Below are 23,998 nucleotides of genomic sequence, written 5' to 3' on the forward strand. Positions count from 1 at the left end.
GGGAAGTAGTTAGGAAATGCTGAGCATAGCTTAGAAGCCCTCCCACCGCACTCCCTCCTTCCTGGCCCTAACCAAGAAACCTCGGCAAACAGGATCCAAGGCAGTGACCTTGACACCCCCACGCAAGCACAGACACCCCTCCCAACTCCGGACTCTGTGGGGCTTTCTACAGACCTTCCCTGTGACCAGTATTTACAAGTTTTGTAAGTGTTTGGAAATGGGGTTCTGAAAGCAACTCCTTGAGCTGCAAATTCAGCCACAAACTGGCGCAATGAAAGTGGAAGCCCTCCCCCCATGTCATTTCCCTGTTTTAACAGTAATCTGAAAAACCCACACCCTTCTCACAATCACATTAGGCTCAAAAAGTGCAACCCACTCTTGTTGTCACTCACATCATTGTTATTACTCTACACAAGCATCTTATTGTGCAGAACACTGGGCCAGGTGTCACCCAGACGGGTACCTGACCTCTGTCTTCAAAAACCTGACAAAGACCAAAATGACCTAATTCACACTTCCTATCCATAAAGATGTGGGGGTTTTTTGGCAGGGGTTGGGGGGGGGGGGTGGCAGGGAAGAAGACATCTATGTAAGCCACTCTCAGAGGCTTACACCAAAATTCTAAGCCACAAGAGTACATTCCAACATCCTTCTTGTTATCAGCACCTACATCACACTATGTACAAAGCTAATATCTTCAATCTGAGCCGAGACCAAAGCACATATGGTCATCTAAAGGAGGGGCACCCTTTCATGTACTCAGGCAGCCATTCCTAGGGAGTAAATCTCCCCCTTTTTCCAGGGAGCCAATTACTGTTTTCGCTGCTAGCACTGAAGACAGGGTGGAGGAAGGGAGAAAGAAGAAAGGCACGCTTGAATCGATGATCTGCTTCCAATAATAATCCAGGCCATCTGGTCTGACTTTCCTGCCTTACCGACAAATACCCAAAGCACCTAGGAGAAGGAACACAAAAACCAGATTCGTCTGTGATAATATCCATAATATACGTAATTTGTGGCTTAAATGATTAACTGAAAAAGTCAATTCAGTCTGTGATAAAGGAAACCATAAATGCCCCTTTGACCTCTGGAATATTTAAAATTGCTGTGAAGATTACCTCATTCTTGTTTCAGAAATCATTAAGGTTTCACCATACAATTTGCAGAATGTCAGGGTTGCTAAGTGGCCATAAAAACTCCGGTAGACCCAGGAAGGGGGTTGAATTGGAATGCGAGTGAACGTGGCTGCAGGCGCCTCTGCTCCACCAGCAGGGAAATCATTTCACAAAATAATCAGAACGGAAGGACAATGCATTCCAGGTTTTCACAGTAAAAGATTTCATCTCCTTTAAAACTAGTTATATAGGATGTGTTCAAAAGGGGGCACCTTGCAGAGCCTTTCCTTTTATTAATATCACTGTGATTAATTCAGATGGAACCATTTTTGAATGTCGGAAAAAGGCCAAGTGGCCCTATTAATTGGTAATGATCATAGAATGGTTTAAGTGTCCATATCCCTTTATAGCATCCTCAGGTCAGCACATTTATGGAAGGTCAGGGGGAAACTGATTTCTTTCACTTCCTCCCAGTCAAGTGCAAATACACACAAAGATATCAAGAGAGAAAAAAATGTGGACTGATGGGTTTTGTTTTTTGTTTAAGGTTTGTTTTTTTTTTTTCATTTCAAGACTGCTTTAAAATATACTGCATATATGATATCATAAACATATATCATTATTGATATATGCTATCAAAAAATCAAGGTTCTAATTCCATATAAAATATAACTCACTAAAGCACCTATTTCTTCTGAATATATGCATTCAATGTTTCTCAGCGCTTCTACCCTAGAAGTCAGAAGACCTAAGCTTGAAACATGGTCCTACTTCCAATCTCATACAAGACACTCAACCTAGTTAAGCTTCAGTTTCCACACCTCTCAAGGAGGTACGATACTTAGACAGTTTATGCGGTGTTTAGAAATTCAAAGGAGATCATATTGGAGAAGGACACGGCAACCCACTACAGGATTCATGCCTGGAGAATTCCATGGACAGAGGAACCTGGCGGGCTACAGTTCATGGGGTTGCAAAGAGTGTGTGTGTCACTACTGAGTGACACACACACACACACACACATGCAGGAGCAGTGTGTAAACGTGGGGGCTAAGCCCAGCAGGACAGAGCACAGTCCCTGCCTACAAGGAGCTTACAATCTAGTGCGACATTCCTCTCTTTATCGCTTTTGTTACCTACTGCTCTGTGAACTGCACCCTCAAATTGCTTCCCTCTAATGCTAAATGTTGGCACGATCATGGCATCACCTCGGAGAAGTCTCGGAGACAGAGAATCTCTCAAGTTCAAGCCTTGTCTCTTTGCTGAAACTTTTCACTCCACATGATCAAGCAGTAGGTTCTGAACCATCCCTTTCCCTTCACCGACCTCTTCAACATTCCCCTCCTTCACCCAGGTATAAAAATACTCCCGCCTCTGAAATCCATGCTTCCCAGTTCTATCACCTTTGACCCTTCCTTGCACCCTCTTCACAGACCACCTGGTCACCACCCCTGATTCACCTGAGAACTTTAGTATCTTTCTCCTGGTCTCTCTCTCCTGTCCTAGTCCTGTCATCATCCGACAGTCCTAGTGTATGAGAGAATGACCTCAGCTAATAGCCTGGCTGCAAAGCTCCTCAACCTCTTGAACTCAGTAAGATTCGCCCGCCATCGAATCTTCACAGTGAGATTCTCACCCACTATCACAGCCATACCTGGGGTCTTCTTGTGATGGGAAAACAAAGACCAACATGCCCACGTCTGCCCCAGACCACCATTCGTTCCACCTTATTCCCTCAGGTCCATCTTCCTTCTTGTTACTATATCCCAAGATGACCTTCAGTTCACAGCTGTTCTCTTGTCCACCCGTCCATCACCTGTCTTATTATTTCTCATCCCTTCTTATCCAACCTAGTTTCCATAAAGTACCTCTTCAATTCCTTTTGCCAAAAGGCTCAGCTTACTTGAACTCTTTCACGACCTACCCTCGCTGCTGAGGAATCCTGCCGGAAGGCGTATGGAATGTCAGATGATGCCACTGCAAGCTTAAGTCCTCCCATAGCAACTGAGTACTGAACGACTCTGACTAGTATTCCCTTCCCTGATCACCTATCTCTCCCATTCCCCTGTAGCAGGTATTCTAAAACCTCACCACCTTTTATAGTCCCTAACTTAACCCTTGTCTATCTGACATTGCAAATTAACCAGCATTTTATTTCACCAAGAAAATAGAAGCTATTCATAGAAAACCCCTTTGACACACACCTACCTACATATAACTTACCTACATCTACATTAATTCTCATCTTGCTTCCTAAATCTAGGGGGATGTGTTTTGTTAACTTAAAACCTCTTATAATAGGTGAACTTATAAAGTTATCTAATCTCTCCCATATTTTAACCACTATGTTTTGATCGTATGTTTCTAACAAAACCCTCCCTCAACCAATTCTCCCCTCTCACTTTCCCATCTCTCCCACATGAACAGCTAAAGTGAAACGTGTCAGTCACTCAGTCATGTCCAGCTCTTTGCGACCCCGTGGACTGTAGCTGGCCAGGCTCCTCTGTCCATGGAATTCTCCAGACAAGAATATTGGAGTGGCTTGCCATTGCCTTCTCCAGGGGATCTTCTGGACCAAGGGATTGAACCTGGGTCTCCTGCATTGCAGGCAGAGTCTTTACCATATGAACCAGAACAGCCAATCCCTTCAAAAAGTCTGTATTTCCTTTTGTCCCTATTACTCTTCATCCAAACATTAAGGTGGATCATCTGTTAGATGTATATATTAGATGTATATATCTACCCAGGATTGAAATTTCTAGGACAGAGTTCAGCACTTTTTCAGCTTTAATTGCTTCCCAAAGTGGTTTCCAAAGTACCAATTTATCCCCCCAAGAACAGTGTAGGAGTACTAGTCTGTCTACACCCTCACCAATTTTGATGTTTTTTTGTCTCTCATTTTAACCACTTTGGTATATATGTATTAGCATTTCATTACAATTTTAATTGGCATTTCCCTGATGACTAATGACACTGAACAAATTTTCACACTTTTACTGGCCTTTTAGATATCCTTATTTGTAAAGTTCTTATTTGTCTTTTTCCTTATTGGTTTAGAAGAGTTTTTTATTCTGTAGATGAGTTCTTAGTGGAATATATGTGTAGAAAATATCTTTTACCACTCCTTTCACTCATCTCTTCTTTTCTTAATATATATATACCTATAATTGAAGCATAGTTGATTTACAATGTTTCAGGTTTATAGCAAGGTGATTCAATTATACATATAGACATATTATTTTTGAGATTATTTTCCATTATAGCTTATTACACAAGATATCGACTATTGGTCCCTATGCTATATTCACCCATCTTAATAATGTACTTCTTGGTGTTTTTTGGTGAACAGAAATTCTCAATCTTAATCTAATCCAGTTTTTCCCTTTATCTAGTTATTTTTCTTTTGGATCTTTTTTTTTTTATAAATCTTTACCTCCTCCAAGGTCACGAAATAGTTACCTATTTTCTAAAAGCTATATTATTTTTCACAATTACATGAGCAATCCATCTGGAATCGATCTGTGTGCACAGTGTAAAATAGGATGTTATTTGATTTTGAATCTGTGGCACCTAATAAAGAATTCAGTTAATCCTTAATAAATATTGCCAAAATTCATGAGATAGCATTGGGAGATATGGAAAGGAAAAGCAAGATTGGGGCCAGGACTGCACAGCATCACATATTTTCCCCGAGAATACCCTGCGTTCTGGGCTTCCTCACCCCCGGTCACTGCCCACCTGCTGCTATGTGGCCAAATTCTAACAGTTGGGATAATTTCCACAATACTTAATCTCCAACCAGAAGCCAAACCCCAGAATTTTTGTTTTAACCATTATGATTTAAAAAGCATCATCTTGAGGAAAATATAGCCACTTCACGTTCCAACATACATGTCTGGAGACTAAAAAGCTCCCAGAAATCTAAAAGCATCTTCACAAAAAAACAGACTGCTTAGATTAGGAAAAGCGCTACTTTGAATCTTTTTAAAATAAGACATTTTTTATCAAAACAAAGATGACAGAGTACCATAAATAGAAAGCTAACTGCTTCTCTACCTTCTAGAGGTCCCTTTTAAGAAATGTCGGGAAAAAAACCCAAAAACCCATGATTATATTTCACACTCCTTGACTAGAAAAGAAATTCACCAGCCACTGTGGGTTGAGCCTGCTCTTATATTAAACTGCACACATTTTACTTCCTGCAGGTCCCAAGTGTTTTCATAGATTCATATTTCTAAGACCGAAAAGTATTAAAATTCAATATAAAAGGTGACAAGAGAAGGGATGTGATAAAATCTTTGACTTGATCCAAAAAGGAGTGGAAACCCGTATTCAGGCCTAATGGAAAAGATGCAATAGCCAGATCAATGGCAGAGAAAATTCTTTGGTCAGGGGTGAGAGAGGCTAATTAGAAAACCGTGAGTTCCTTGATCTAAGACAGTGGCCTAAGAAATAAAAGAAAGGGCAGTGAGATGGCCTAGTCTAAGAAGACTCTGCGTTTAACACTGATTCCACATACAATATAAAGGACAGCTAGAGGCAGATAGGGCTGGAGGCTCCCTCAAGCCAGGCTCCTGGCTTGCGGCTGCAGGAAAGTGGAGGCTCTGCCCGCTGGAGGAGCAGCCTGGGCCCAGGCGAGAGGCAGGAGGAAGATGCGCTGCTGGCAGCTGGCCAGGCACTGAGGTCTCTGCGGGGCAGATACACAGGGAAGTGGACCTGAGCCAACCCAGAGCTGAGAGCTTATCTGAGAACCAAAGGAACCAAGAGCCCGCTCAGGGTCCTGCCTCACCCAGAGCACAGAGCACAGGATGGCACACCCGTATTGCAGAGCGCTGCTCCTCTCCTACCTGCAACCCCAGCGCCTGACAAGGCGATAAAGGGATGTAGATGGCAAGGAAAACTGACTCCAACATCTAATAGCCTGCAGATGTGTACTGATGCAGGCTGGTCAATGGACTGAGTACTATGATTAATCAAATTGTCTCGAACTTTTCAACAGTCGGAAGGTGTAGATTCAAGTTCAAACTCTGCCCCTTATTAACCGGCCAGACTTTTGTCAGGTTGTTTATTTCTTTAAGCCTCGGTTTTCTCATCTGTTAAGATGAGTCTGAAATGAAGTCAGGGGAAGGGAAAGTCACTCAGTTGTGTCCGACTCTTTGCAGCCCCATGGACTATAGCCTGTCAGACTCAGTCTATCTGGATCAAAGATCTGCACTCCCTCCTGCTCTGAAACTCTGTGGCATTCTCTCCCATTTACCTCCCAATGGGGCTCAAGTTAATCAGCTCACACCATCATCCATCATTTCTCTGTCTGAGGGTTTATTTCCCTAATCAGATTTGAGTAAATTTTCAGCCTGTGTCTGTCTCTTCCTTCCAATCCAATAAAACTGGTTCGGATTTGTTTTGTATTTCATTTAATGTCATTATTCATTCTAACAGTTACTGCCTAGCCATTTCCTTGCCTACAGCATCATCAGCTATTAAAGAGCCACGATGGCATAGTTTTCAAATTTGTATCCTCTTTTTCTGAGGTAGATTAGTTCTAAACTGATTAAAATAGCCCCAAATTTAAAATACAATTTTTAGAAGGCAACAAATTTCCAAGACTCCCTTAAAACCTTGCCAAGGGGGTTGCCAACTCTTGCTGACTGCCAAGGAAGACAAATAGATAGTTCCAACAGTGGTCCTGAAATGAGAAATGGATGCCCAGTTATTAGTATGACAATGCCACTCTCATCCATTGGCTTCCAGGTAGTCAGGGGTTAATGCTCCGATCTCCTGGAAAGAAAGACCAACATCCTGGACCAATTCTAGGTATTTTTGAATAAACATCTTTGCCTCAAGCAGTTTCACCACACAACTAGTTGGCCATATGGCCTTCTTGCCATAAAATATAAAATAACTGGTTGATAGTCACATCGTGCCAGAAAGTAACATACCAGTTTTTGCAAATCCTTTGGGGAACACAAGTCATCTCTTCCAATCATCAAAACTAAAAGTTGACCAAGTTATTGCAAATAAAAAAATTGACAGCTACCACTTCACAACAATCTTGGAGAGCATTAATGATTGATTCTTTAGCTAATTTAGACATGACAGCTTGTTATCTCATGCCATCTTCACCCAATTTCTCACAAAAATATTGGAAGTTGGAGGCAAAAGAAGTATCAAGCTCCTCCTATCCCCCCAAGAGAAAATAGCTGCATGATTCCTAAGTTTTTTGAAAATGTTAAAAAAATAAAATAATAAATTAACAGAGCCTGACTTAAATTACCTCACAGGAAGATTTGCAAACTGATATGCTATCGTTTTCTACTGTAATGTAAATGTAATGTAATGTAAATGTCAACCAGTTATTTGACCCTTTACAGCAAAATCAGTTGTGCCAGGGAACTGCTTGCGCCAAAGATGTTTACTGCAGAAGCACCGGACACATCCTGGACTAGTCTTCTCACTCAGAAGACAGGAATCATCTGCCATTTTCCTTCACATGCACCCACCCTCTTGATAAAGATATATTCCTTCTCTCTTCCAAAACTGTGCTAAACCTCACCACTTCAGTGAAACCTTGGAAGGCTCTTTCTAGGTGTTGACCTAGACTCTCTCTCTTAACCTCCTTGCCTGGAATCCTGGACCCCGTGCTTTGGCCCTTACATCAATGGACTTTTGTTCTAACCTTGCAGATGTCTCCAACTAGGACCAGGATCATCATCCTACAATCTGGTTATCAGATAATTCAAACCTGACATGGCCAGTATTACCACCTATTATTGCTGCTGACACCCAGGCATTGGTCTCACCTACATCTATCCCAACTCTTAGATATGCCCTAGAAAGGCCAATAAAGTCAACCAAGGATTTCTGCAAGCTCTTGAACCCATTTCTGTGCTGTGATTCCTTTGGTTTCCTCGGATCTGGGACTATCTATGGATTCCAACATCATCCTAGGATCAGATGCAGACGGTCCCTGGTTGATGTGCACAGGCACCCAGCCCTCAGTGACTTAAGTGACCATCTGGCTTAGCCAGGAGCAAAGTGCAAGGCATCAAAGCCATATAGAATCATCAATGTCTATTCTTCACTTTCATGCTTTTGCAATATGCATGTTCTTTGTCTTTTCTTCTGTTAAATTGTAAGTCTGAAACTAAAATGACATGCATGATGTATGTTCCCTTTCAGTTCCACAACTGACTCCTTGTTTTGATTTATCAAACATCATTACTACACTAACTACGAAAATACCAACTTAGAGGAAGGTTACCAAATCCTTGTGTGGTATCAGGGACCTGGATCCTGTGACCCCCAACAAGATCACAATCAAGATCACATCGAGGATCTATATGATGAAGGATCCTGCCTCCATCAACCAGCTTCTCAGGCCAACTTGCAAGAACAGAATCCCTCGTTGGCTGATACAATGACCCTCCTGCCACAGCTGTACAACCTAAGCTAATGACAAGCAAATTCCAAGGCAATGCGTATGACTTTAGATCTATGAGTCAACACCTCTGGTTGGAGGCAGGGGCCCCTTTTCTCAGAAGAGGCTTTTTATTTCTGGCTTGGCATAAAATTAACTGGAATATTTCTGTACTAAAACACACACACACACAGATAGCAAGCTTTTTGATTTCCCTTCGGGTCATGTCTCCAGACAGCAAAATTTTGTTATTAGGTTTGTAAATATTCCTCACTTTAAGGGTGATGAGATTCAAACTGAGTCTGGGGGATTTCCTGATAACAGCTCAGCCAAGAAAATCTAAACTGAATTTTCTCTCCTTGGTATCAAAACGTTCCTAGTCAGTAAGCAAGTTGTTGCTGTTGTTCAGTCATCAAGTCACGTCCAACTCTTTGTCCAACTCCAACCCCATGGCCTGCAGCACACCAGGCTTCCCTGTCCTTCATTATCTCCTGGAGCTTGCTCAAATTCATGTCCATTGTGTCAGTGATGCCATCCAACCATCTCATCCTTTGTTACCCCTTCTCCTCCTGCCTTCAGTCTTTCCCAGCATCAGGATCTTTTCCAGTGAGTTGCCTCTTCACACCAGGTGGCCAAAATATTGGTGCCTCGGCTTCAGTATCAGTCCTTCCTATGAATATTCAGGGTTGATTTCCTTCAGGCTTGACTGGTTAGATCTCCTTGCTGTCAAAAGGACTCTCAAGAGTCTTCTCCTGCACCACAGTTCAAAAGCATCAATTCTTTGGCACTCAGTCTTCTTTACGGTCCAACTCTCACATCTGTACATGACTAGTGGAAAAACCACAGCTTTGTCTAACTACAGTAACCAAGAAGTTGTTGAAAATTGCATAGGGCACTTCATGATCTTCAAGGGACTATGAGCCCCTGGGAAGCTCACAGTCTGCTATACAGACTTAGAAGGACCTAAAACACTCAAACAAGGTCATATGCTCCATACTCTTAAGAATAGTATCAAGTGCTCCAGGAGCTTAGAGCAAAGTGGGCCAGCCTTGATGTACCTGTAAGACTTCTAAACAAAGCAACAGGGAGGAGGAATTCCGAGAAGAGGAAATAACATGAGCATAAGTAATGTGTACTTGGAAATAATGAGGAAATCCAGTTTACTGGAGAGTACTATGCTGGGGGTAACCTAACAGAAAAGAACACGCCTGACTTCATATATCGGCTCTATCCCTTTAGCTGTAACATTCATGATCTGTTGCCTGGGCTGAGTCATGCTGGCTCCACACCTTTTATAAAGGACGTTGCCAATAGCCCCGAAATATACATGATAATCCACTCTCAAGGCTCTGACCTGTAAAGTATAACACTTTTCCACTGATACAGAAAAAGAAAGTTGCAGAACAGAAAATAACAATTGTCTTGTTAAAGGTTTATAGGAACACTGTGATCACATCTACCTGGACAGCTACAACAACAAAGGGTGCCAGCAGCAAGAAGTTTGCGACAAGCAGACACACCTTTTAGTATAAAAGAAATCTGAATGCTAACCCGGGTAACATGGTTCTTGGGGACGCTAGTCCACTATCTTCTCAGTCGACTGACTTTCTGAGTAAAGTTTCCATTCCTTGCCCCAAGAGCTCATCTCTTGATTTATTGGCCTGTTGTGCAGTGAGCAGTACAAACTTGGACTCAGTAACAGTAGCATGGAGGGAATACCGGGAAACTGGAATTCCTGGAAATCCTTTCCATCATGAATGGACACTCATTTAACCCTTACAGACAATTAATACACAACCCTATTGACCGTGAGGATGGAGGAAACATGGTTATTGGAAGGGCTTCTTATGTTCTTCAGAAGTTTCTTGATCACTATAGACCCACTGCTGACACCTTATCTCTGTTTCTGTTACAGACTATCACGCTTTTATTTCCCTTTTTTATTAGATATATGCATCTCCCTTTTCTGCTAGACTCTGAGTTCTTTGCGAGCAATAGTTGTCTCTTATTCATCTTTTAACCCTTAGTACTTGGCACAGTTCCTAGAATAGTGAACCACTAGAATTCCACACAACTCCTAGAATGGTTCCCAGTAAATGTTGGATGAATTAATGAATGGATAATGGAATTATGGATTAATGGAATTAAGTGTTGGATGAGTTAATGGATACTACTACATACCCCCACCGCTCACGGTCACTTTATACTGTGCAAAAATATACCAGACAACAGTTGCATTTCACAAGGAGAGAGGTTGTATGAATAGTTAAGTGTGAAAACAGTATGGGGAGTGGAACCCAACAGTGGAGGACTTCTTTTTGATACCAAAAACTGCCGGGGATGGACACCAAAGCCATGAAAAACACAAGAGCCTAAGCAGAAGGCTTCATAGCTAAGAGTGCCTAAACCATAGCCTATCATTCAAGACTGCTCTCAATGGCTTTGAAGCAAAACACTGCGTTTTGTAAATTACCATCAGAGCTAAGCAAATTGATCATGTGGAATTTGTAGCTGGCTTGTTAGACTGTATCCAAGGAAAGGGGACGGTAACAGGTTTGGCTCAGCTGTCTATAATTTTACGCATTTAATGGGATGATAATTTGCTGTTCAGTGTGTTCATTTTGAAAAGCGTCACTCTTTCAGAGCGGAAAATGAATAAAACCAAGCCTTTTTGCTCCAAATCTGTATGGAAACATCAATATCCTTCAACCAAGAAAACAGGTGGTTAAGACACGGAAGCATGGGAGAGACCGCCAGTGTCCCACAGAAAAATGTGTATTGTCGAGTGGTTAGTTGAATTAACTTATCATGAAGAGGAAAAAAAAAAAAAGTTAGAATTCTAGTTTGTCTACACTATATAGCCCAGACATTAAAAGTCCCCAGGAGAATTCATGGAGCCACAGACTATAGGAGAGACACAGAGGATGTAAACAGAGGATGTGTGTGTATGGGTGGGTGGGTGGGTGTGTTTCCACATCCGTAGGTATCAATTTATTGGGACTAGCATTTCCAGACAAGAGATTATATGATGGCCTAGAATATTTTCCACTCAAATTAAATGCAGTTTCTAATGACATTAATTTAGTTGATTTCTTCCTTGATGCATCAATGCTTTCACACATACTTTCCTTTTCCCTCTTTTCTCTTCTGCATCTGAAATTAATTCTGAGGAAATCAAGTTGGTCTTTATATACAATGTAAGTTCCTCAAGGCAGCTCATGCTTCTGGTCACCTATTTACAAACCCTAAAGATGCCCAAACATTATCTTTTTGTAAAAGTTAGAGGCAAATATGCTCCACGAGCCAACACAAAGGAGAAAGGAACGTGATAAAACTGGGGAAATTATTCTCAGTAAGAGATCAAGATTTTTTTTTAATTCCCTAACTCATCACACATTTACAGAGCCCCAATGGCTCAGCAGTGAAGAACCCGCCCGCCAATGCAGGAGACACAGGTTTGATCCTTGGGTCGGGAAGATCCCCTAGAGAAGGAAATGGCAACCCACTCTAGCATTCTTGCCTGGGAAATCCCATGGACAGAGAAGCCTGGCAGGCTACAGTCCGTGGGGTCACAAAGAGTTGGACCAACTTGAGCACACACACATTAGGTACAGTGAAGGATTAATAATAATAATAATGAACAATTTCTGCCATTCATTCATTCCTTCCATATTTAGTTATCTCTAGCTTGTGTCAACGGTCAGGCACTTCTATAAGCTAAAGATTCAAGATGAATGAGATATGGTGCTACCCTCCAAGAACACACACTCCAGAGACACGTGTCCTAAAAATGGTGAATCTTTATGTGTTTACCTCTGTCCAAAGAACATGGAAAGGGGATGTGATGGAGAGGTGGAACTTTTGCTATATCTCTAAAATTTTATCTCTTTATAAGACTTAACAAGTGTACAGCAGATACTAACACAACACTGTAAAAAAATTACACTCCAATAATAAAAAAAAAAAATAAGAAGAATATTAACATTTAGTAAATCCAGACAGCAGGCAAATACATGGGTATTTGCTGTATCACTTTTCTGGGGTTTTCTTCTTGGAGTTAGAGTTAGTACATAGATAAACATTGTTTTGAGAACAGAATCATGATGATGATGATTAAAAAATGTAAAAGCCATGTTAGAAATCTACACAGAGTACACAGAACGGACATATAACCCTGTCTGGGAAGAAGGGCGGGTCTTGAAGCTTCCTCAATAAACCCCGGAGCTGAAACACTCCTCCAGGAGTCTGCATCTGAGTCTTTGCCCCCAAATTCAATGGAACAGATCAACAAGACAGCCTGGCAGAGAAGCAAGCAAGACCCCACACAGGTGATTCTGGCCCAACTCTCCAGAAATCCTTGGGGAGCTGCCAGGAGCACCAGTTTGCCCTCTAACCCTCTCCAGGGGCTTCTAGCTCAACTGACTCTACTTCTGTCAAGTTCCTGGGCTCCTCCCGATTTCCTGGCCTCCTCCCTGCTGGAGGTCAGATTATTTCTGAACACAGACTGTTTATATGGGTACCAGTTCACAGCCTCACCCCTGCTGGTAGAGCCCTCCTCCCCGCAGTGCCTAGAATCCTGCTTCTTCTAGATCTTCCTCTTCTCCATTTCCCACTCAATCAGTGACTTAGCAACATACCATCCATGACTCATTTGACCCCCAAGAATCCCGAGGTTCCGTCTTCACCCCCCAGATATTAGGCACTCACTCAAGATTCAAGCTGAATTCCCAGCTGGACACTGCTTACTACTGTCTCTGCACATTTTAACGTGAACTACAGAACCCCTGCTCTCAGCTGAGGCCACATCTGCTGTCTTACTCTGTCCCCTCGGCACTGGGTTCTAAGAAGGTCTGAGACAAGAAAGACTCTCCAGATTGTTGACAAATGAGTGAACATCACTTACTAAAAAGCCACTGTGAGCCAAGCACTCTATACAGCAATGCTTTCCAAGCTTCCATTCTGGAGCCCATTTTGCATGTGAACCACAGTCTTTGCTGTGAACAGCAGAGCCTTGGCCTTAACCAAGCAGAGCAGAGGTGGGCCAAATACAAGCCCACCAAACTGGGGCTGAGTCCCTGTCCGAACTCACAGCTGCCACGTGGGAGGGAGGCAAGCCACACACCAACCCTAAGGCATAGTTGCTCAGTGGCTAGTGAGAGACCTTGACCCAGACAGTATCTAGAGCAAAGGGCAGTCCAGGCGACACAGCTGGAAATTACCCAGGCTGGATGGGAAGGACTTAACATCACGTAAATGGAGCACATGGACCCTGCCTTCAAAAGCTACTTCCCCCACCCCGGTAGAGGATACAGATGGAGCATACATGAAAGATACTAAAATCATTCAAAAGCTTCAAGCACTCTGTGTAACAAAAAAAAATGAGAATGAATCATACTTTAAGAGTCCAGAAACTGAACTATTAATCGCATATTCTGAATAATAAAATGAGCCAAAGTTTATTTTTGAACTTTGTTGGTTGATTCAGTTGAGGGTAACCGGAACCGTTTTGAATCAGAACTAACCTTGAATATTAAAACATTCTCACAAGTTAGGTAATATTTCACCAAGTTCAAATGGCAGACGAAAACAAAAAATAAGAACAAGGCAACACCTGATTGATTAAAGGGTTTTTCTTATAAGACAATAAAGAATTGGAAAGCCTATTAAGAATTAGAAAAATTTCAATCATTATGCAAAAAGAAATAATAAAGATAAGGAGAACACACTAGAGGGATATTTCTATTAATATGACTAATATGTAAAGAGCTCATTTAAATTAGATTAAATGAATTGTAAGTGAATTTGTGAAAATCAATACCTCCATGGACACAAGCAGGCAATACACACAAGAAGAAATGTAATTGGTAAGTAATGTATGGAAAATGGTTACCTTTGTTAATAAAATGAAAACACTACGATGTCACTTTATATTCATTATAATTAACATCCTATCTGGCAACACTCTGGCAAATATGACACACATTTGCACATTGTTTTTGCAATTTATACCAATACAAATAATATATATACAATTTGTCTTGGTATAATGCAACATAATACAGCAATACGTAGCAAAACAAAAATACATCTCTTAAGATTCCTTCTCTGGAAATGCTGAAGGAAGTTATTAAAAAGAAGGAAAAAGCTATACACAAAAAGACACTCACTGCAGGGTGTTTCTGTAACAAGTATTAGACATGTTTAACAATGAAGGATGGTTATTTAACTTAACCATGGCACATTAGCTCTGAAATACCATAATACCACAGCTCTAAAACAGCACTGATGAACAGAAACAATAAAAGAACATGTTTATCATAAAAGTGTTACATGAAAAAAAATACACAATACAAAATTCTATTCATTCACTGATTATAATTACACTAAAGTGTATTACACTGCAGGTGGATTAAAAACTTAAAAAACCAAAAGCAGTTGTGCTTGGGCTGTGGACTTGTAAGACTTTTTATTTAATTGCTGTTCTGTGATATTCTCAAAGCGTTGGTACCACATGCAGAGTAGGGGCAGGGGGAGCCCCTAGGGAAGCTCAAGCAAAAATTAGCCACATTTCCCACCCCTGGTACGAGCATTCACAGTAAGCTCCCAGACAGAGAATGAGCCCGCAGGCAGATTTCAGGGGCGCTGTCCTTGGCTCCCACACTGCCAAGATTTCCCAGTTCCCCCTCAGTCACCCTCATTCATGCTTAAGGAAGAAAGCACAGCTAGCAGACAGAGTGACAACAGATGTCCAGGCGCTGAGCCATCCCGGAGCTGCTGCTTGTCACTCACATAAGCACGCGCTGGATCTCGCAGATGAACCAGACCTATCCTCTTCTTCCTGGCTTTTTACTCCCCTACTGCTGCTGTTGCAAGAGCTAAGTGCCAATTATCTCCCAAGCGTGAAAGCAAATATTGTGATAGCCCAACACGTTCTACAAATGTAGAGGACACTGGCGGGGATGAGTGTCTTTCCTGGTCTGGTGTCTCTTGACTCATCCTAACAACTCTTCTTTAAGCAGGATCTGGTAGGTGCACAACTCTGGGCTAGCCCCTTCAGTACTTGGCATTCTTTATTTTTGCTTCCGTCTCATCCCATTTTGTCTCTGCCCCCGAAAGAACTCTCCAACCATCTGCCCATTCTCGGGATCCAAAGTAACACGGGGTGATAAAAAGACTCTTCAAATATTTGAAGGCCTGATATGAGAGAAAGAGAGAGATTTTAAGGATGCCATTGTAAAGGCTGGTGAGTCCAGAATCTGCAGGGTAGGCCAGAAAGTTGGAGACCTAGGGAAGAGTTGGTGTTGCAGCTTCAGTCTGGAGATAGTCTGAAGGCAGAAATCCCTCTTCCTCCAGGGATCTCATTCTGTATTTTTTTTAGGCCTTCAACTGATTGGATGAGGCCCACCCAGAGGGTAATCTGCATTACTCACAGTCTACCAGTTTAAATGTTAATTTCACCTAAAAGATGCCTTGACAGCAACATCTAGACTGGTGCAGGATGAAACATCAAGGTACTATGACTGAGTCAGGTTGACATACAAAATTAACCATCACGACAGGAATTAGACCAGGATGCACATTTTGCCATCAGCTGGAGTTGTGAAAAAAAAAAAAAAGAAAACCAAAATGTCTCACTTGTGAGACAGTATACTTCTAATCCCAGTAATGTTCAAACTGATAGTGGTTTCTTCTGATGCTAATATCCCATTATTGTGAGACTAAAAAAAGTTAATTTATGCAAACTATTTTTTTTCATGCCAACTACTTTTAACTACAAGAAATTTTATGGACAAAGAAACTGAGATTTGAAGAGGTTAAATGGCTCATCCCAGTACTACCATCCAGGTCTTCCAGTCCAGGCTCTTTTCAGACCCACAGCGTGATCTGAGGTGTTAAAGGGACGCTTCAAGGCAATTATTGGCCACACACATCACTTCTTCAGCTCACTTCAAGTCTTTCTGCACCCTGCTCATCAACCTACCTTCAAGGAGGAGCAACTCTTAGATAACTACAGCATAAGATGGACTCCAAGAACAAACTGGACTGCCAAAGAGGGGAGCAAAATTTTCCTGGAGTAGCCCAAAAGTTCTCCTGGGTCAGCTCTCCTTTTCTCAGCAGGAACTCACACCCAACCTGAAAGGACCATAATGGGGTCCAGGGGAAAGGAGATCTGAAGAGGAGGGACCCAGATCACCAGAGAGGAAATAATAGCAGAATTTGGAAATTAATTCCCAGCCATTCATAGCCTGTGGCCTTGGCCCCAAATAACCTCTGGCTTATAGAGGCATTTCCACCCCTCAGATTTTGCAGAATAAAACATCAACGAGGCAAGCAAATTTTGGTCTTGCTCATATTGGTCACCTTGCACTGAGTAACTTCAGTGGATAATTATACTAACAATGCTTCTCTTTTTATTCTCCTGGGGAGGAGGGAAGGAGAAAAGGAAAGAAGACAATGAAGGCAGAAGGAAGCCCAACCTGCCACATATTTATCTCAATCCTTCAGGCACCCAGAATAGTAATCAGTTGGTAGCTGAAAATTCGGGCATTTAGAACATGGACCTCACCCCTTCCCAATACATGTGACTAACAGCAGTGACATCACCAGGGATCTGAAGCAAGTTTCAGCCTGTGAACATCCTGGAGTTCTCCAAAAGAGAAAAGACACATAAGGATTCTTTTTGTAAGCTAGGACTTAATTAAAAGGCACAAGTGCCATTATACCACTCCCAGCCCCACTGCCCTCTTCCCCTTCCTCTCTTTGCTGACCTCATCTTCCATCCCCAATCATACCTCCCACGGCCATGCCATTGACACCTCCAAGTTGCTGGGAAAGACATTTTTTTAACGACTAATTTGATTCACTGCTTTTCATTGTTGGAGTGAAATGCTTTTCCTTTGTGCTCCATGGTGTCTTCAGCCCACTGAAAGCATTTCTCATACATTTCTTTTTGTAGTCTTTAAAAAGAGGTAATTATATAATGGCTGACTTCTTCTGGTTACGTGGGGAATCAACATCTCCGTAGCTTTTTCAGACATACTTAATGAGAAAGCCATTAGAAAGGCAAATAGAACCCTGTCATTATTTCCCAGTTTCCTCCTTAATTATAGACAATCATTCTCAAGGAGGGGGGACAGCTTCTGCGACAAAAGTTGTCTAGCATTTAACAGAACAATTTAGAACCAGATTGAACAGATCAACGTTATGTCAACTTGCAGATGCTTGACAAAAAAATGCTTAAAGGATGGTAGATGGAATGAGATGCTAATTCAGCCTTTTCTCCTTTCCCTTCACTCTGAAAACAGAGGGTGTTTGGTTTTTTTTTTTTCTCTCTGCTTAGGAAAATTCAGGTAGGTCTGTCTCAAAGGCTCCAATTAAAGCATGATACACCCCCCCAAATTCTTACTCTTTTTTTTTTTCCCTAGGTAACTCAAATATGACCACCACCAAAAAAGCCACTGACATTTTCCCACTTCAACACATTTTCCTTTGGCTACAATTCTACCTCCAGAAAATTAATTCTAAAGTTTTCTTATGCTTCCTCTCTTAGTTCTGGCAGCTCTAACAAAGATACCAAAGATTGAGTGGTTTACAAAGAACATAAATTTATGTTTCACAGTTCCGACCGTTGGTAAGTCCAAGACCAAGGGGCCAGCAGATTCAGCATCTGGTGAGGACTTGATTTCCGGTTCACAGATGGTCATCTTCTTACTACAACTGCACATGGTGGAAGTGGCAAGGGAACTCTCTGAGGCCTGTTTTATAAGGACACGAATCCATTCAGGAGGGTTCCACCCTCATAACTACGTGCATGCATGCTAAGTCACTTCAGTCGTGTCCGGCTCTCTGCAACCCTATGGACCATAGCCCGCCAGGCTCCTCTGTCCATGGGATTCTCCGGGCATGAATACTGGAGTGGGTTGCCACGCCCTTCTCCAGGGGATCTTCCCAACCCAGGGATCGAACCCATATCTCTTATGTCTCTTGCACTGGCAGGCAGGTTCTTTACCACTAGTGCCTCCTGGGAATCCACTCCTAAAGGTCTCACCTCCTAATACCATCACACGGGGAGTAAGTTTTCAACAGGTGACTATAAAGGGAACACAAACATGGAGCCTATAGTGCTGCCCTTATTCCCAAGCTGGTCTATAGGCCTAAACCAGAGAGAAACACGCCTCTGAGTCTAGAGCAGACATTAGCACCGGGGGAACATGGCAGCTTTCACTCAACACAGACACAATCAAGTCAAACACCCTGAATCCAGAAGGAAAGAACTTCCATCCAAGAAAGTCACAGAGGCAAACCAAGACAAGATGTGAAATGTCTACCTGTTTCCTATGCAAGGTGTTCTGAGGAGACACTTGTAATGGCCCAAACGAACCTTCTGGCCAAACCAATAGTTTATCCTATAAAATAAGAAGGATAAATACTTTCTTCACCTATTTGATTGTTTGGGAATCAAATAAGATAATGCTACTATAGTTGCCTGGAAAATTATAAAACATACAACAAATTCTTTACAGTGTTCCACTGAATTAACCCAAACAATGCAGATTTACTTTGCTGTTTTGCATGCATCAGGCAGGTAGCCCCCACTGTTTTTCTGCCTGAAAGGTAAAGTGACTTCTCCAGGTGACACAGCTAATAAACAGAAGAGCTGAGATTCAAGCCAAACTTCAGTGATGTCAAGAGCCTGATCTCTTGAATACTACTCTTTCTCCAAAAATGCAAGAGGAGAGGTGGGTCTAGGGCCACTACCCAAAGCCACTTACTTTAATAAGTGTCTCACCAGCTCTCAGCATCACACAAGTGGGGATATCTGATATATGAGGGAGGTACTCATGTGTTTATTTGGTAAGTAATCACTTTCCAATAAAACTTTTTTGAATGTTTTTACAAAATATAGCTTTAATATTAAAAATAAAACAGTAGAGAAGGCTCCATGTGGGAGTGGGTGGGGAAATTCTGCAACTTTCCAGTCATCCCTCACCTTTCTCCCGCTCTCCATCTTTTTCCTAATATTTATTTATTTATTTGGCTGCACTGAGTCTTAGGTGCAGCATGTGGGATCTTTTAGCTGTGGCACTCGGGATCTAGTTCCCTGATCAGGGATCGAACCTGAGGGGGCCCTCCACATTGGCAGCTCAGAGTCTTAGCCACTAGACCACCAGGAAAGTCCCCCAACTCTCCATCTTAAATTACCATTGTATACTACTGGGGTAACCACTGCCAAGAGCTCCATGTGTTGTGAATATTCTGAATGTTTTTAGATACAAATAGGATCATTCTAAACATGTTATTCTGCAAGTTGTTTTCTTTTTTTTTAATTTAATACATGTGAGCTCTTCCTATAAACACATATATATCTACCTGATTTTAGTAGCTATGAACCATGGTGTGTGTGGACCATAATGAATGTACATGGCCACTGAGTTACGGGCACTTAGGCTATTTCTTAGTGTCTATGTGTTTGTTTATGTCATTATTAAAAAGCAGCCAAGAACATTCTGTAAACATAATTTTGCAAGTTTATGTGAGTTCATGTATGAAATAAATTCATAAAAGTAGAGACAGTGAGTCAAAGGAATTGAGCATTTTAGGCAATTCACAGACATTGTCAAATTTATCTTCAAACACTTGCACCAATTTGTTCTTCTACAAACAACAGTATACAAGAATATCTGTTGGCATATACTTTAGCCAACTGAGGAGATGATCAAACTTTTTAATCTTTGCCAATTCAGTGGTGGCAAAACACTCATCTGCCCATTTATTTTGTATTTCGTTATCAGTGAGCATGCATCTCTTCTCATTCTTTTTATACAACCTCCTTCTTTATGTCTTATGCTCATTTGTCTCTGAATTTTTGGTTTTGATCTGTTCTATTTTTAGTTCTCAAGATATTATGGAACATGAGTCCTTTTGTGACAAGTGTGGCTGTTATTTTGTTTCCCAGTCTGTCTTTGGACTTTCTTTACACTATTTTTTTCAAGTAGAATTTTTTATTTCTATATAGGCAAATCTGTTTATCCTTTGCTTTATGGTTCTAAGCTTTATATCATGCTTAAAAGAGCCATACCCATTCCAATATCATTTTTAAAATTCACAAAAGTTTTATTCTAGTGTTTTTATAGATCCATATTTTAACGTTTAAACATTCGATCCTTCTGGAATTTATTTTGGTATAAGAAAGGAAGTCAGTATCAAACTTCACCAGGTGGAACAGTTTCTCTTACCAGGAAACCACGCTTAGTTCATGTAACAAAAAAACTTATGTTGCATATATACCACATACTGAGTGGGCCAGGGCCATTTCAACCCTTATGAGCTCTTCATTTTGCCTAAACGATGACCTTGAATTGTGTGCAGCTTACTGATCCGGGCCTCAGTTTATCTACTGGCATGGGACCTGGTAAATGTACTGACATCAGTCACCTGGGTATCTCTTGATTAACTTATTTTCCTAATCCAAGAACTCTTTTCTACCTCTTCAGCAGAATGTGTGCTTAGTCACTCAGTACCGTCCAACTCTTTGCAACCCCGTGGTCTGTAACACGCCAGGCTCCTTGGTCCATGGGGATTGTCCAGGCGAGAATACTGGAGTGGGTTGCCATGCCCTCTTCCAAGGGATCTTTCCAACCCAGGGATCGAACCCAGGTCTCCCGCATTGCAGGCGGATTCTTTACCATCTGTGCTACCAGGGAAGCCCCTTTGGCAGAAAGGTGTTCTTAAAACACACAGGATTACAAAAGAAACAAGAATGATACATGAGAATGCAGTTCTATCCAAAGACCCCTGGGGTTACTTAGGATTCCTTCCTTCTCCTAACTTTGCAAATACATTTCATGGAGGCAGATACAGAAATCTGTCCAATGGGCTGACTCTCTCCCTCCTGCTGCCAGCTGGGGTCTCTACATCCCGAGCTTCCCTCTGCCTCAATGTCTCCTGTGCAGTCACTGACTCACACTTAGCTAGTCTGCAATTGGCTCTTCCATATCAGATGAGCCACTGCCAAGTTTAATCAGTGGTCCCCAACCTTTTTGGCACCAGGAAAGGTTTCATGGAAGCCAATTTTTCTATGGACCAGGGGGATGCGAGCAATGGGGAGTGGCTGTAAATACAGCCGGAGCTTCACTCTCTCACCCACTGTTCACCTCCTGCTGTGTGGCCCAGTTTCTAACAGGGGGTTGTGGACCCCTGATTTCCATCCACATATTACTGTCCTGTTATATACATGCAAAAAAAGAAAAAAAGAAAAGGAACACAGTCATATATTCTCATGAGTATGTGTCTATCCTAACTTTGGTTGGGTTTTTTGGTCCCTAATAGGTATACCCTTCCCCATGTCACCGTATTGTAAGTCCTCCTGATTTCTGCTGTGAGAAACGGGTTGACATCAGAAGGTCATTTCTGAAGAACTGTTACCCAAGAGTATTTTGAGAGCAGAAGCAAAATGGTAACAGTGATTTCATGTGATAAGAAAATTTGGGGCATCAGCTATGAATTGAGTGGGGTGTCACGCAAAGGGGAAAAGCTCACCTTGCAGACACCAGGAAATATAACTCTGATTCCATTGGCTTTGTCTGTGATGTGTAACATTATTGTATCATTAGCCTCTGCCTTTGCTCAAAGCCAACTCTAGCATCTGGATCAACGATATCAGAGCCCCCAAGGGCATCACCACATTAAGAACTCTACAGCCCATGTGGAAGAACAAAGAGTTTACAGTATATTCACCATTGACTTAAAGGAACCCTCCTCCAAAAAAAAAAAAAAATCAATAAGATAACCTTTGGCTCCTTAACACTCATACTCTTTCCTGTCCACTCTATGCTAAAAGAGTAACTGAAAAGACGATCTATAAAGTGATAAAGCAGCTAGTTCCTTGACAAAAGCAAATGGCATTAATCAAAAACTCAAACTTTCTCTCAGATGGACCACTTGAACTGTAAAAAAAAAAAAAAAAAACACACACACACAAAAAAAATTTTAACCCCTAAGTGACAAAATTTTCACAGAACAGCTACATTAAAAAGAGATTGTAGGGACTTCTCTGGCAAGTCCAGTGGGTAAGACTTTGCCTTCTGATGCAGGGGGTGCTGGTTCAATCCCTGGTCAGGGAACTAAGACCCCACATGGCTTGCAACCAAAAAACACAAAAGAGAAGCAGTACTGTAAAAAATTGAATAAAGACTTTAAAAATGGTGCAAATCAAATAAAAACGGTAAAAAAAAGAAAGAAAGAAAGAAATTTAGAGAGAGATTGTAGACATGAAAATACATTTTTTAACTTGTAAAAGACAAGTCCAGAAAAGGTACAAAGATCATCGACAACACTGATAGTTGTCTTCACTGAACCTGGCTCAAAATCATAAAAGCTTCAAGTTACAGACCTCAGAAAATTTACTTTAGACCTCTTTTTGCCTGATGTAAGATTACTCATCCCTGTACACACAGCACATGGCCAAGAAGAAACCATGGAGGTCACCCAGTCTCACCACTGACTACAGATGAGGAAAGAAGCGGGTCAGAAAGGTTAAGCGAAGTGTTAGAGGTCACAGTGAGTCAGAACATAGCTGGGACAAAACCGCAGATTTACTAACTCTGTGGTCTTTCTGGTGACCCACTTCCACCTACCAGAAACAGATTAAGTTACATTGTGATACAGAGCCTGGCTGGACTGGCCAGCCTGCCTGTCCTCCCCACATCTTGGAGTCAGTATGCCCTCTGCCCCAGGAGGCTAACAGGTACCACCAACTCCCTCAACCAGCAACCTTGCCCTCCGCTTCCAGCTGAGTTTAGTCAAAAAGCTTCCCAGCAGGAGAAGGAAGAAACAGAAGACAGAGAGATGAAGTGTCCGTTCTCCTCCCTATGGGCGCTGCTCTGAGATTACAGCTCCCCCCTGGCTCTTTCTGCCTCCATTCCCTGCCCCTTCATGCCTGAGGCTGTGTTTTCATTTCCTAGGGTATGCCATAACAAATTACCATATGCTGGGACTTCCCTGAGGGCCCAGTGGCTAAGACTCCCCGCTCCCAATGCAGGGGGCCTGGGTTTGATCCCTGGCCCAGGAACTATTAACAGATCCCACATGCCGCAACTAAGACCCAGTGGAGCCGAGCTAAAAATAAATAAATACAAATAAACATTAAAATCAGTACTATACATGGAGTGATATAAAATAACAGAAATTTGTCTCACAGTTCCAGAGGCTGTAAGTTTGAAATGCAAGTGTTGGCAGGCCCATGATCTCAACGCCCAAGGAATGGTCCTTCCTGGTCCCGTCCTGGCTTCCGGGGTTTTTCTGGCCGCCCTGGGTGAGCCTCGGTTTGTAGAGCTGTCGCTCCCCTCTCCGTCTGTCATCACATGGTGTTCTGCACGTGTTTCTGTCTGTTTCTTCTCCTTTCTTATAAGAATGCCAGTCATACTGGAGGACGGTCTGCCTTTGTGACCTCATCTTGACTTGGTTA

At 42.0% G+C, this 23,998-nt stretch overlaps 1 long non-coding RNA gene across 1 annotated transcript in view; it reads right to left on the reverse strand.

Annotated features, from left to right (window-relative positions):
- Positions 1-18,917, reverse strand: part of LOC122432440 — a 90,834-nt gene extending 71,917 nt beyond the window's left edge. The window contains exon 1 of the long non-coding RNA XR_006266824.1: positions 18,861-18,917. This is a non-coding gene — a long non-coding RNA (uncharacterized LOC122432440). The remainder of the gene's footprint in view (positions 1-18,860) is intronic.
- Positions 18,918-23,998: the final 5,081 nt, after the last annotated feature.

This window comes from Cervus canadensis, chromosome 31 (genome assembly GCF_019320065.1).
Source record: "Cervus canadensis isolate Bull #8, Minnesota chromosome 31, ASM1932006v1, whole genome shotgun sequence".
Taxonomy (NCBI): Eukaryota; Metazoa; Chordata; class Mammalia; order Artiodactyla; family Cervidae; genus Cervus; species Cervus canadensis.